At 33.6% G+C, this 14,076-nt stretch overlaps 1 non-coding gene across 1 annotated transcript; it reads left to right on the top strand.

Moving 5' to 3' along the window:
• Positions 1–7,831: 7,831 nt before the first annotated feature.
• Positions 7,832–7,913, top strand: TRNAS-GCU (transfer RNA serine (anticodon GCU)). The gene has a single exon. It is a non-coding gene; the product is annotated as a tRNA-Ser (tRNA).
• The last annotated feature ends 6,163 nt before the right edge of the window (positions 7,914–14,076 follow it).

Below are 14,076 nucleotides of genomic sequence, written 5' to 3'. Positions count from 1 at the left end.
CCTTGGCAGTTTTGAGAATTTATTTAACTCTAGTATTATAAAGAACCAAAAAAATGTGTATATATATAATATTGCGGATGATCGTTTAAGTTTTGACAAAGCGTTTCCATATTGGCGATCTTGTTAGGTGAGTAATGGCGTACCTGGTGTCTTGGAGAACAATCAATCGATGCGCAGACGCATGACTGATGGGCCGCCCTGTGCTGGCGCACATCCGTCATCTCAGGGCTGCTAAGGAATTGAAAAATAAACATATTATAGATACTACGGTGACAACTTCATGCGGCCAGCCTGGATGTACCAGGTTCGATCCCCGGTCAGGTAAAGGTGGATATATATATTTTTTATATTATAGGATGTCATCTATGCATATTGTATATTATACTTATTCTAAAATATAGTTACTATCTAACTTTACAACAGGAGATAGCGACATTGCGGCAAGGGATACAACCCTACTTACGGCAAAAACCAGTGCCACATCCAGCACGCAACTGTATGTCACAATCAGTTGCGTCTATTAATCGACGTCCCACCGTATTAACTAACCAACAACATTTTATCCTAAGCAACTGTCTCATCACATAAATATCCATGGTCACAAAAAATATCAACAGTACCACTATAATCACAGAGAAATAAAAACATACCAACGCAACAAAGTACACACCATAGATAAAAGATTAATATGGTACACACCGTCACTTTTGTTTCAAAATTTTTATTATATTTTTTTTTTCTATTATTCATTCGTGATATATTCTTTCGTGTTTAATTTAAATAAACACCTATATAGATATACATAATTATATCACTCGACGATCTCCACAAAACAAGCTTTATAATTACTAAATAGGTGCTGCAAAAAGTTTTGGGACATCCCTAACTTGGAGGTACCGTCGCAAGCGCAGTGAAGACGCCAAACTTTTGTTACTCGTGGGAAAATTCAAATACCAAATGTTACTATATACAATTAGGTAGATATTTATGATATACAGAAATAATGGAGAAATTTAATGATTACGGTACCTGTAACACCTATGCAGTTTAGTATCGATTCCAACGGATTTGAGCTGATCAAACAGGAAAAACTTTAAAACAGAATAATACATACTTACATTACTAAAATTATCGAATTGGTCCCAACATTTATAAATTATCGATATTAGATTAAGATAAATTCCTATCAATTTTAAATAAATCTATGGGAAAAAAGTAGAAGAAGTACAAATAAGAAAAAAAATCATATTCAATCTCTGTTATTCATAAAAAAGATAAATATCAGCTAAACTATATTTTGTCTCTTTTTGCCAATGGCAAATATTATAAAGTGCGATAATGACGAAACATGTTTTACCTTAAAGTACCTATTTTAAAAGTTTTTTTATGCATTATGGGGAGTAACTACATTAATATTGATCACCAACACTGTGTATTAAATTGCTATAATATCAACATGCTTCTTGGAAGAACAATCCACATTATTCTATTCTGACCCATTAAACTATAACTTGGGTTAACATTAAAAAAGAAATACAAACGTGCGACTGGGTTTTTTCACCTGACAACACCCGACATCAGTTTTTATGCGCCATTTTGAAAATTAAATTATAGGTTATAATTTTAATATGATAGGTGCGTAATATATTTCTTTGGATTTAGTTCGAAAAGATTTGTATCTTTTACGTTAAGAAAGTTTTTGTGTTGCCATCGTATCAAATAAATTCAAAATCATTTGTGTTAACTACCAACCTAAGTTGTATTATAAATAGTTTCCTAACATGTTTATTTCTCGTTTTAGTTTTACTTATGACTTTTAGTCAAAAGCTTTTGTTTTTTTTTTTTCTGAACATAACAGTAAAAATGTAAATATTTCAAATAAACCGTTTTGTTGTTGGTTGGACAATACCTAAATAAAATTTTACTCACGGAAAACTGAGAAATAGCCAGCTCTGAAAACTGATTATTAAATATTAATAACTTACAATAACTATTCAGATATACCCAACATAAGGCCCTAGTTTCATTCTTGTATTGAATTTGAAACAACTTCTCATTATTAAACATAATATGCACCTGCTATATGTAATAAAGCTTCATTTGGGCTGAATATAACACGGTACCTACTTCAGTCTACTTCCTTGAAAATGCTTTTCATACAGACTTTTCATGCTTTTCATGCGATTTCTACATATTTTTTCTAATTTGCAAATTGGAATGGTTTCACATTACATAGTTGAACTTAACCTGGCGCTTTCTTGTGCGAATAAAAACTTCCACACTGATCTACAGATAGTAACTTTAATGTAAAAGATACCGCAAGTCGTACAAGCAATAAAGATGAAATCTCCAAGGAATCCGCACAGATTGGGAGCTAAACGGCCATTGCAATCAGAGCGGCCCTATTTTAACGACATTGTTTTTTGGAAGAAAAAAAAGATACCGCTGCGACAAAAGACGATCGCCGAAGATCCCCGAACTGATACGACGACAATAAATAACACGTAGTTTTTTAAGCATCGGCGTATTAAAGTGCTAATATAAAAGCCCTATCGCTTCGGTCGTTAATCAATTTACGTGGGACAAAAAAAACTATTTGATTTTATGGAAAATAAAAATATTGATATATGTTAATAAAAGGCTTTCTTTAAAAAAATACAAAACAAATATTTCATGTTTTATTGGTGTTTTTAAGTAAACGGCAAGAAGAAAAAGTAGAAATTAAACTTTGGATTAATGCAGTTTGAAGTTATGATTTATTTCCACTTTTTCTTTGACTTCTTGTACATAAACAATTATACAAAAAATGTCTGGGAAGTAAGCTAAAACAACAACAATGAAGTTGATTGCATTTTATTTATTTATATTAAAAACGGAATTACCCCTGAATATTAATATTACTTTATCTTATTACCTTACATATTTTTACGATCAATAAAATTTTCATGGTACGTCTGTTAAACCTAAACAGCTTTATTTGGTCCTCATAAAAATGTAAAGTAAAATTTAATTATTTATTGATCTAGAATGAATAGTATACCTATAGCAAGTAAGAACCAATTGTTTAAATAATCATGATTCATACATATGTATAGGAATTTTCATAAGACATTTTGCTTAGGCATCAAACACTGGTATTTCGTAATATATTATATTTTTAGTTTCAAATTACTTTGGGCCAAAATTACTATCTCTCTCTTTTCTCTCTCTTTTTTGTTCAATTTTTTACCAAAACAAAAAGCATTATTAATTTTTTGAGCGAATATTATTGATCCCACGACGTAAGTGATAAATCTTAATGAATAAAACAAAATCTAATAATGATAGAATTAAACTAGAAAACAAATATTGCGAATTTAAGGGTTGTGTGAGGGAGGGACGAGGCAGCTTTATTAAATCTTCTTGGAATTTATTAAACGCCCTTTCTAAATTAAGTTTTGCCCCTCGACCTCACTTTTAAACTTTGTCCTACAAAGTTTATACTTTACTTTATTTATCATTATTTAGTAATTTTAATCTAAATTGTAAATAAAACATATTAAATTTTATATTTAAAAAATTCCCTATGCTTGTTTTCTCAGCTTGTTACCCGCCTATTTACGTCAGTCAGATTCAAATAAAATATTTATACAAATATTTTTATAATGTAAATTTTCAACGTTACATTAAAACATAACAGCAGAAAAAAATTGTAGATTTATATTATATTTGTAATACCTTAATAACATATTATGTGACTTAATTAAATGGACTTATTATTGATATACAAAAAAAATGATTTCTATGAGAGAGACATTCCAACTCGAGTTGTGAAATTCTAAGATGACAGGAGCACGTTTCGAACAAGATATGTTCCTCAGGGCGGGCGGCGCGGCAGGGCGGGCGTGGAGGTTGCTAGGCGACGCGCCGCGGGAGGGCGGGGCAATCGATACCACCCTCACCCGGTCACTCTTGTCTCACGTCATAGCCCTTTTCCTTTCGTTTGTGACGCCGAAGATGCAGTCAGAAGTTTGTTTGCAGTCAGTTGCACTTTTTCTAGATTTTCTCTCCTCTCATCTACCTATGTGAAAACGTTCAGATGAGAGAGAGAAAGTAATAGCAAAAATATATCTGTGCAGTAAACTATTGAGGAGTTACTACGCCTAAAGCTTTTCTTGGTTGTATCATCAGGTCAAGCTTATTATAATAATGCTTAGTCGTCCAAACTAAATGTGTGTACAAAAATTTCAGCTCAATCGATTGAAAATAAGTTGCAAGATTCCATCTGAGACAATACTTATAGTTATTTACATTGCAAGTTAAATATAAACTTGTAAAAATAACAGGATAAGAATTTCAATCTGCTAATAAGTATATAGTATAATTAAACTATATATAAGTATATAGTATATATCGTTTAATTATACTATATACTTATTAGCAGATTGAAATTATTTGAGGAATGTTCCTTATTTGCTCTCAAAGGTAATAAATAGGTAGTATTACTTAAAATATGCAAATCAGGGCTATCTTACCCGAATCGTGAACGGACATAAAGAGGAAATAAATAAATTTTAATGAACTCAGAACAACATCGACGAAACAGATCAATATTACTAATTTGTGTCTTTAATGTTGCTGTCAAAAAGAAATTGCATTTTCTCATTTTTGCAGGGGGTTGTGGGTGTGTGCCCGACAGGTCCCATCGACAGTGTACCTCAGTGTACCTACTATTAGTGTACAAAGGTGGCTGTCGGCTCCACTAGGGAGGGTGAAAATTATGAGCTGTCAACGCCAGGCCCTAGACGTGTATGAGTACACCTGAGATACTAATTTAGATGTTTCGTTGTGTCGGCCATGTGCTTTGATCGAACTGACTGTGATGTTGGTTATTACTTTCGAAATTATATTTTGTGATTTTATGCCTTAATTGTGATGTTATATAATGTCACTTGCACTTTTAAATTGGTACTAGGTAGACACATTACGTACACAACCATATTTCTTTGGTGCTGATTACGGTAGGTCGGAGTTTGTTGACACGAGCTTAATTATTACAAAATACGCAGTCATAATGTATGTTGATGTCATTTCATTCCACGTGTCAAGTTATTCTGCATGGATCTCACCTCAATGTAACGGTGATAGGGGTGGATTTGCAATAATTTCGAGAAGGTTGTGCGTTTGACTCCTATATACTTGTAAAGTTAACTATTCTGTATTAACATTTGTGTAACAAAATAACCAATTGTGTAAACATTTCGACAAAAACTAGATATTTTTAAAAATGAAACATAATTGATTAAATATTATAATGAGTCGCGCCACATTATCCGAACCGGTCCTAGTGTATAATACGTTAGAATAATAGTTTCCGTAAACAAATAAAAATTAATCAGGCTGTTTATTTTAAAATGTGGATGAGAACATCTCATCCCAGCTTTAATTAATACAAATGGTCTTGAGAGGCATGGGATGTCTGTCTGTCCGTCTCGGGTCCCGAGACCGACTGCAATCTGTCCATCCAAATATATGAACCATAAAACCACGATTACCTTTTATAAACACTACATTTATAACTACTTTATGATTGTATTATTTATTTTACGTAATATATTACGTTGTGGTGGAGATTTTGATTTTTTCTAAACTGTGCTTTCAAATATTTAAAATTCTCTGGCACACTACACTCCATTAATTTATTGCGCTGAACGTGAACTCATAATATGGAGAAGGCTTCTGGTTTTTTTTTAAGAAAGTTCTCGTTGGTGGAGAAGACAAGAGGGGTGTCGTAATAACAAAGGTACGATAGCAAGCCCTTCTTGGCTTTCTTCTTTCTATTTTTGTTTTTCAGTTTGTCATTGTGTCGCACAAGTGGACCAAACATTTTACCACGTCTCGCCTTTTAATTTTAATATCTTATAATAATCACCAGCAAGACACTGTGAAGTAGCTATATTATTACTAAGTGATATGTAGGGTACATTTTATCAAGAAGTTCACACGGGATAGAGCCTTGGGACGCAACTTGTTAAGTATTTATTATAAGTATAAAAATTAACATGGAGGTAATCTTAAGATTGACAGAAAATCTAGTCAAATTAGTAAATGAAGAATGACCTCTTCCGTTTTTGTATTAGAAAATAGTCCTTTTCCATGTAATGATACCTGTAGGGTCCGAGAGCATCGGCGATCGCCAGTCGGGCGCGAGCGGGACGCGCCCGCACTAAATTTTAATATTTTAATCCTTAATTTAAATTTTTGACATTTTTATTTTATGTTGGTATTCGTGTAGTTTCATTTTTAATGTTATTTGTCATATTCAGGAGACGGTGCAGTCCTCGACTGGCGCCTTGAAGCCTCATTTGTGGGCCTTGCGTTGCTGTGCGTTAAAATATTGTATGGGGCATTCCATTACCTCTATGAATTTATTACCTCTTGCGTAATTCAACAATAAATATTCTAAATGAGATGAAATGTATGGATTTGGACTAGTTATAGGCAGTATACACAGGCTTCTGCTTCAGCATATCTCTATAAAGTCTAAATGGGTAATGTAATATGGACTTTCGCCTGCTGGAAGTGTGAAGGCAACTCATCAACTGTCACCTACCATCGTCATCACTTGTCAGTATTTATGAATACGCCTGATTTTATTTATATTTTTTCAACAAATCACATTTGCCTAAATACTAATTTTCACATCTAAAAACGATTTTCAAGTTTCTTCCTGAGCCGTTGAGCGTCGGAACCCATGGTCTGCTAAGTCAATACTTTAATTTACCTTAGATTATATAGTAATTTACCTAATCTTATCTGAAGACTGTGATGTCAGTTGAGTTTGTATGTTTATTCGGCAAAATATAGCTACTTACATTTTAATAATAAGAGAAAAATTGTAATTTTAGCTAATTGAAACAGAAAATATTTGAATTAAGAAGTATAGCTAGAAATTATCACGAAATTGGACATGCAAGTTAGGTAGGTAGGTAAGTAGGTAAGGTAGGTAGGTAAGTAATTCCTAGTATTCCTACACCCAATATAACAAGCAGCAGCTTTCTATTAACTTTACTAAATATAACTAGGTACCTATGCTATGTGACTACTTACCTTATATACTATGTGACTATCTACCTTATATACTTTCATACTATATGAAAGTCTGTAAAATATATTAACCACAAGTACTTAAAAAAGTTTAATTGAATGATATAATACTTCCAAAAAGAATTTAGTGGGGAGGATGTAAATGAAGCGGATGTATCATTTCATTATAAATGTATTGTGTACCATTATTCACAGTCATACAGCGTCGCCATCGTGTTGGATCACTTTTTTTTATTCCCATGCATGTAGGTATGATGTTCTTCCTTTGTTGATTCTCGCTCTCTTGCTCATGTTGAAGCCCCCCCCCCCTTCCCCCACCTGAGCCTGCATGAGGTCCATGTAAAATAGACTTACACTTTAGAATAAATAATCATAATAACTTTTAATTTTCTGGCAAGCTTCCAACATAAATTTCTCGTCAATACTCTGAAAATTTAATTTTTAGATTGCTAAAAATAATTAAAAAAAACTGCTTTATAGTAGGCATGTAAGAAAATCTATCTAAACAGGTAAAACTTAGATTTGAAAAAAATATTTGTGGTTAAAACTATTTATTTAAAAATTCTGTTTTAAAAAATCGAATGCGAAAAATTATTTCCAAAAAATATTTTCCTTGATTTGTTAATAGTAACGTAAGCTAAGGTTATTAGACAAATTAGGTGAACAATATTATGACAAAGTGAGCTTCAAAACCTTAAAAATTGACCTAGACAACGCCTTTCTAAATTTCGCCAAGCTCGGGCATGACGAGGTGGCCGAGTGGTTAAGGCGTTGGACTGCTAATCCAATGTGCTCTGCACGCGTGGGTTCGAATCCCATCCTCGTCGATAATGTTTTGTTTACTGTTTCTTGAATAAATTGTCACATTTTATCATACATTTATATTTTTTATTAATATACACTATGATAAGATAATATATTTTATTAAACATTGTCATGATGATTTTATAATATCTAAATATGTACACATACATATGTAAATTTGTTTTTACTTTTTTATTTACAATTGATTTAGTTCATACGGGGTAGACAGAGTCTTCACCGAAGAAGCGTTTGAGGTAGTTTAGTTGTATAAAGAAAGATAAAAGAAAAAATATGATATATACAAATATGATGTTTTTCTTAAATAAAAATACAAAATTTCAACTTTATAAGATAAAGAATGCTATGATAAAGAATTTATTTCCTTTTTGTTGATCTATGGAAAAATATACATATTGTCACAGTACTTATTTTATAATTCGAAACATTCTGTTTGATCATTTTTAGGGTGCTGTACAAAAATGAAAAAACAGAACCCTTATAGGATCATTCGTGCGTCTGTCTGTCTGTCCGTCAGTCTATCATAGCCAATTTGTTCCGAATCTACTGGACCAAATCAGGTTAAATTTGGTAAGATGGTGTAATCCTATGATGTAAATAAATATTTTTACAAAAATGGGGTAAATTACAAAATTAAAAAAGTTTAATGATGAAAGGGCTCGCTATGAGGATTTAAAATATAGTTTTTGTTATTATTAAAAATAAAACAGTTTCGACAGCCTTAAATTTGGAAAAAAACATACGAAATATATTGCTTGTTGATTACAGTACAACCTATAACTATATATTTTAAACCAACTAGCAAGTTCAACTAGCGCTTGACCGCTTTTAATATATTCTAATTGTACAGGTGGAACCAATAAAAGTATCGACATATGTGGTTACGTCATTGAAACCAAGTGTCCGTTGACTCCTATAAACTGCAAATAATTAGATGTGGCGTGGCATCCCCGGGCACGTGGCGGCCGCGGCCCGCGCACGTGCCCGCAACGTTATGATTATAACGCAAATAACGCGATATTTCAGTTATTTATGAGAATCTGCCGTTATTGTCTCGTCGCAAGCCGGCACGCGTCGCATCACTTCATCATCGACATGCACTTATGAACACTGTATGTCATAAAATTGTGATGTCACAGAAATATACCTACTTGGTGGGGTATGTACGCCCTAAAAGGACCATGAAGTGGATTTCGTAAGAAGCGACAAAGGGCCAATAGCCTTAGCAGTCACAGCCGAATCTTCAAAATTGTAATGGTCTATTTTGTATGCCCCCTTTGGCCTCTTTTCACGGCTGTGATGTCCCATCACAGCCGCGATGGCACATGTCAGATGTGCCTACCCTAAAGCAGGAGTAAACTTCAACGAAATCTACATTAACAGTCGTAACGTGTTCAATAATGTAGTGATTTCGTTAAATTTCATGGAATTTCTTTGAATTTACATAAATATAGGTACTAAGTATTTACTTCTTCTTGCGTATTGACTCTGCGGGCGGTTTTTGTGAAGACTATCTCAGTACACTTATGGTACTTTGTCACTGATATTTATAGCCCGTGGTTAACAGCCCTGTTATTTATAGCGTGGACTGTACTCTGTAATTAGGTACTATTATCCCCTATTCAGCATAATCTCCTCGCTCCGGTCACCTTGTTCCATACTTTCACGATAGAGTTACACTTTTAAGAATTTTGAGGCACGAATACATTTTGGATGCCAGGTTTTTGCCGAATATGTAGAAAGAGGCTTTTCTGTAACAACCGTTATTTTGTGCACATAATATCAAAACTTTGTGCATGGTTAGAGATTGTTTAATGGAGGTCGGAGTTTGTCTTTCGCCTGAGCTACTGCACGGGGTTATGGAAATAGGATGACTTTCGTGGCATTTTTTTTATTTCAACGTGTATCGTTTTTAATAATTACCCACTTTGAAGACGAAATATCTTATGTTTAAAAAGTGCAAATCAAGGTTATTTATTAAACAATATTTTATACTTACATATAAATATTACTTGAATGAAGTAAGTCGCTGCGTTTTTTGCTGATCTCAAAAAATGTCAAATGAATTGTTTATTTTTCCAAAATTTGGAAGAAATATTGAAATAAAATAAAATGATCTTTATATACTCTCTGAAGTTTTGGGTAGGTAGGTAATCAAAATGAAACTATTTTCCTGCAACATTTTCTCCCGATTCATAATATTACAATTCAAATAACGAGCCCACAGCAAATCATCGTGTGACGTTTTCTTTGTTGGTATGAGGGAAGAAATTGTCAATAAATTATGAAATACGGCGGTGTTGTTAAGTAAAGCCCTCTGAGCCTGGCGATTGGTATCGGAAGCGAGCGGGATGACGCCAGGAGGGGTGACTTCCGCATCCGGAGACGCACTAACTCATCATCAGCTCGCTACGGGGCGCCACCCTCGCACCAACATAAAGAAATAAAGATTTGTGTGAATTATATCCTCTGAGTCGGCAAGGGGAAACGTAAACTTCAAGTTTGCAATTTTTTTACGCTTATTCAGTAAGATTTGAGACAACCAGTTGATCGGGACTGATGCTGCTGGCAGGATGGACTGAACTTCTTCCTTTCGATTCGATGCCGGTCTCCGTGGCATAGTGGTTCGCTATCTACTATGTCTTGGGCTGGCCAAAGCGGGCAAATATTTGTATTTGAGATGACATAAATTTGTCTTCCGCCTATTTCTGTATTTGTGTCCATTGGACCGCCAATACAAGTCTAGTGTTAAATGTGGACCGTTGTGTGTATTTATTTATTCCCGGTCTTATCTAAAATATCTTGTTAGATGTCCAATCTTGATGTGACTGTAACAGTCTTAAATAATATTTTTTCGCTTGTATTGTTTTTTTTAACAATTTCATGTTTAAAAAATAATAGAGCGTAACTAAGGTAACGGACTCTAAAATAGTACAGCATGTAACGTAAAAATAATCTGACTTCCTTTTTGCCACTTACCACATACATATTGTGTTATCGCAATGTGTTATCAGAATGTCCAAATTCAACTTACGGAAATGTTTAACAGCGAAAATGCTAATTTTAATGCCTAAATGCTGTTTTGGTGTTCTTTATTGATGCAATGGGTTCGGTCTAAATACATTGTTATCATAAAAGTTTCTACAAAGTTTAAAGTATATGAACAAAAACACAATTGCACAAAACAATTTACTTGAGATTATTTCGAATATTTCGGCTTGATTATTTTTTATATTTATCATTAATATAATGTATGTAATTGTCAAGAGTAATCTTGCTTTTTTCAATAATTTTATAAAGTAAAATTAAATTGCATTTTTCATGATGCTATTTGAGAAGCTTCGAGGAGAAATTATTATTTAATTTCATAATTAAAATTTGCAGATGACATTTATTATTTTCTTTAGAAACTTACTGTCAATTGACCTCTTTGGAGAAAAGGCTGCGGTGAAGTTTGTTGCGGCACTTCTTCCGCTGCGCTTTGGAAGTCGGCAGTAGGCTTAGTTTTAAGTAAATTTTTACGTCAATAATCCTAAGTTGTATAAAAAATTTTGTATTTGAAATTGAACTGAATTATAATCATAATTAAAGCTGATAAATAAAGATTTTCGCCCATAGTAAGCGCAGCATGTTACGGCTCAAAAAATGGCCCGCCCGCGTCTGGCCGCATCTCAACTCTCTATTGTCAAGCATTCTTTTTTGCACCTCAATCGCATATATTTGCAATTTCAATCAGGTGTTTTCTTACAACTCTGTATGTGATACAAACTTTAGTAAAAATTTCTAGCAAACCAGTTGTTTCATAGTAGCTGCAGCTGCATTATATATAGGTAGTTAATACTTAGGACAAAACCATTACTTTTTGATGGATGATTTAATGATGGATGTTATTAGGTATATGCCAGTGATTCTCATTCTTATTGTAACCAAATTTATTTGCTAACATGTGATAGTGTTTCTTTTTTTATTTTATAAGATCTAACGTAGCACTTATTATACCACGGTAAAGCAAATAAATAACTTCTATTTTCTAAAAATATTTGTCTGCATGCAAGAGGTGAAACTGTAAGTAACATAAAATCGCTGAAAAAAAAAAACTTATTTTTGTTACGTAATTTTGATGCGTGTACAAACTACAAATAAAAAGGGGGAATCGGTGCAGCGAGGGTTGCAGTGGGCGGGGCCAGGTGTCAACTGCAGGCTGCAGATCTTATCTCGCAGGGGCACCTACCCAGCCCTGCATGCCGCCGTACCGTCGACGATACTATTAATTGAAAACATTGATTTACGTCAAAAGACGTGTCAAGGTACCTGAGATCATTCTGCGCAATAATGTTGCCTATCAGCTAGGTTAGGTGTCACTTGGTCGCCTCTAACGACATCCACAGGAGGGTACGGAGTGGTCCTATTCTAGGGCGGAACCACACGCCACAAATATGTAGCATACAGCCAATCTAATATATTTCATAATTATAATATTTTCATTCATTTATTGATGCACGATATATTTAACAGAATAAATGTAAATATTCATATGTCGACGATTATATTACTGTGGAATGGAATATGAGCTTTATTTATATGAATATATGATAAGTGTTATTAGGTCTCAACATCTCAAGTAACTATCTCTATTGCATAATTTGAAACCTAGGGATAATATAGATCTCATAACATTAGCATGATATATTTGAGATAATGAATATAATTTCAATACTTAAGTACTTTTATTAATTAATCGGTTTCTGCAAACAAGGAACCCTGTCCGTCATATTTAATTTTGATAGTTTCAATGAACAAGCGTTGGCAATGTATTGCTTCGCGGTAGCCGCATAATATGAAGATGCTGTACACAAAAATCGTAAATTATACGAAGAAAATAGGTGAATTGAGCATAAGGTTTTTTATCTAAACAAAACATATACAATAGCAATACCTACACGAACATCGTTTATTTAACTAAACCAATTAAATTTATTTTGTGGTTTAAATCAAGGAGACGACATCGAAGCATAAATAGAGTGCTGGGACATTTCCAATATGAATAAATCTTGTTAGTAATTTTGCGTGCGTGCTACTCTAGCCGCTTTTAGTTAGTAGTCAAGTTATTCCATAATTTGGCTTTGCTAACTAATTTTATCGCAACTAGCTGTAAATCGCGACTTTGTCCCTGTGCCCAAACAAAAACACGCACATAAAAATTGTAATAAAAATTTTCGTCGCTGTCGAATATTAACAGAATTATTTGAAAAGCAGGCAGGTCCAACCTAAAATCATTTGCTTAGTAACAAATGAAATAATGCTTACAATATGAATGAATTTCATAAGTATAGACCATCAAACACTTACATAGATAAAGTATCCTGTCGGTTATGTACCCGTCGTAATCAATTAATCGTAGAGAATATGAGGCGCAGGCGCAGCCAGCCAGATCCTGGGAGCATTAACTTGCGAGCCAATTACCTGCAATGTTCCGCCTCGCTTTGGTTCGTACCTCAACCTCCAATATGTTAACATATTTTTTTAATTTCTCCGCTGGACAGTTAAAGAGGCAATCGCGAGGGCATGCGCAGGAGTGAGATTTATAATAAGAAAACGCTCCTACCGCGCGTGCACCATAAGGATCTATAAATCTTTTGGTACTGCAACGGCCAATCCCTGTTGAGAAACGATAAATCATCCCTGCGGACAGTAAAGCCGAATCGAATACGATCGCTGTCTCCCTCGCACTCGCCACCTCTTATGCCTTTTAGATCATTTATCATTCGTACCTCTCGTTCCTTCGTAATGATAAATTCAATTCTCCTTTGGAATATGATTGTTCCTCGTTTTGTTATTGTGCTGTTTTATTGTGGGTATCGATCGTCATGGAGTAGGTTTTTTGATAGGAATTCGATCGAAATGATCGCGAGAATTGCTTTCCATTTTAGATTTCGTGTATCGATCAATCTTGTATCAATGTATTTTTTGTGAATCTTCTTAGTTTTGATTTTAAGATTAATTTCAGATATGTTAATGATAGATAATTAATTAGAACAATTTTGTAAAAATAAAACATTTTGAATGACATTTTAAGTACTACAGATCTTTTGTTCAGTGAATGTAGTAGATGTACCTACCTAAGTTTGAGTTAACGTACAAAAAGCTAAAACAAAATGGAATGTCAAA

The sequence above is a fragment of the Plodia interpunctella genome, chromosome 5 (genome assembly GCF_027563975.2).
Source record: "Plodia interpunctella isolate USDA-ARS_2022_Savannah chromosome 5, ilPloInte3.2, whole genome shotgun sequence".
NCBI lineage: Eukaryota > Metazoa > Arthropoda > Insecta > Lepidoptera > Pyralidae > Plodia > Plodia interpunctella.
Note: the sequence above shows the minus strand (reverse complement) of the source record. Positions and strands in the feature narration are given on the sequence as shown.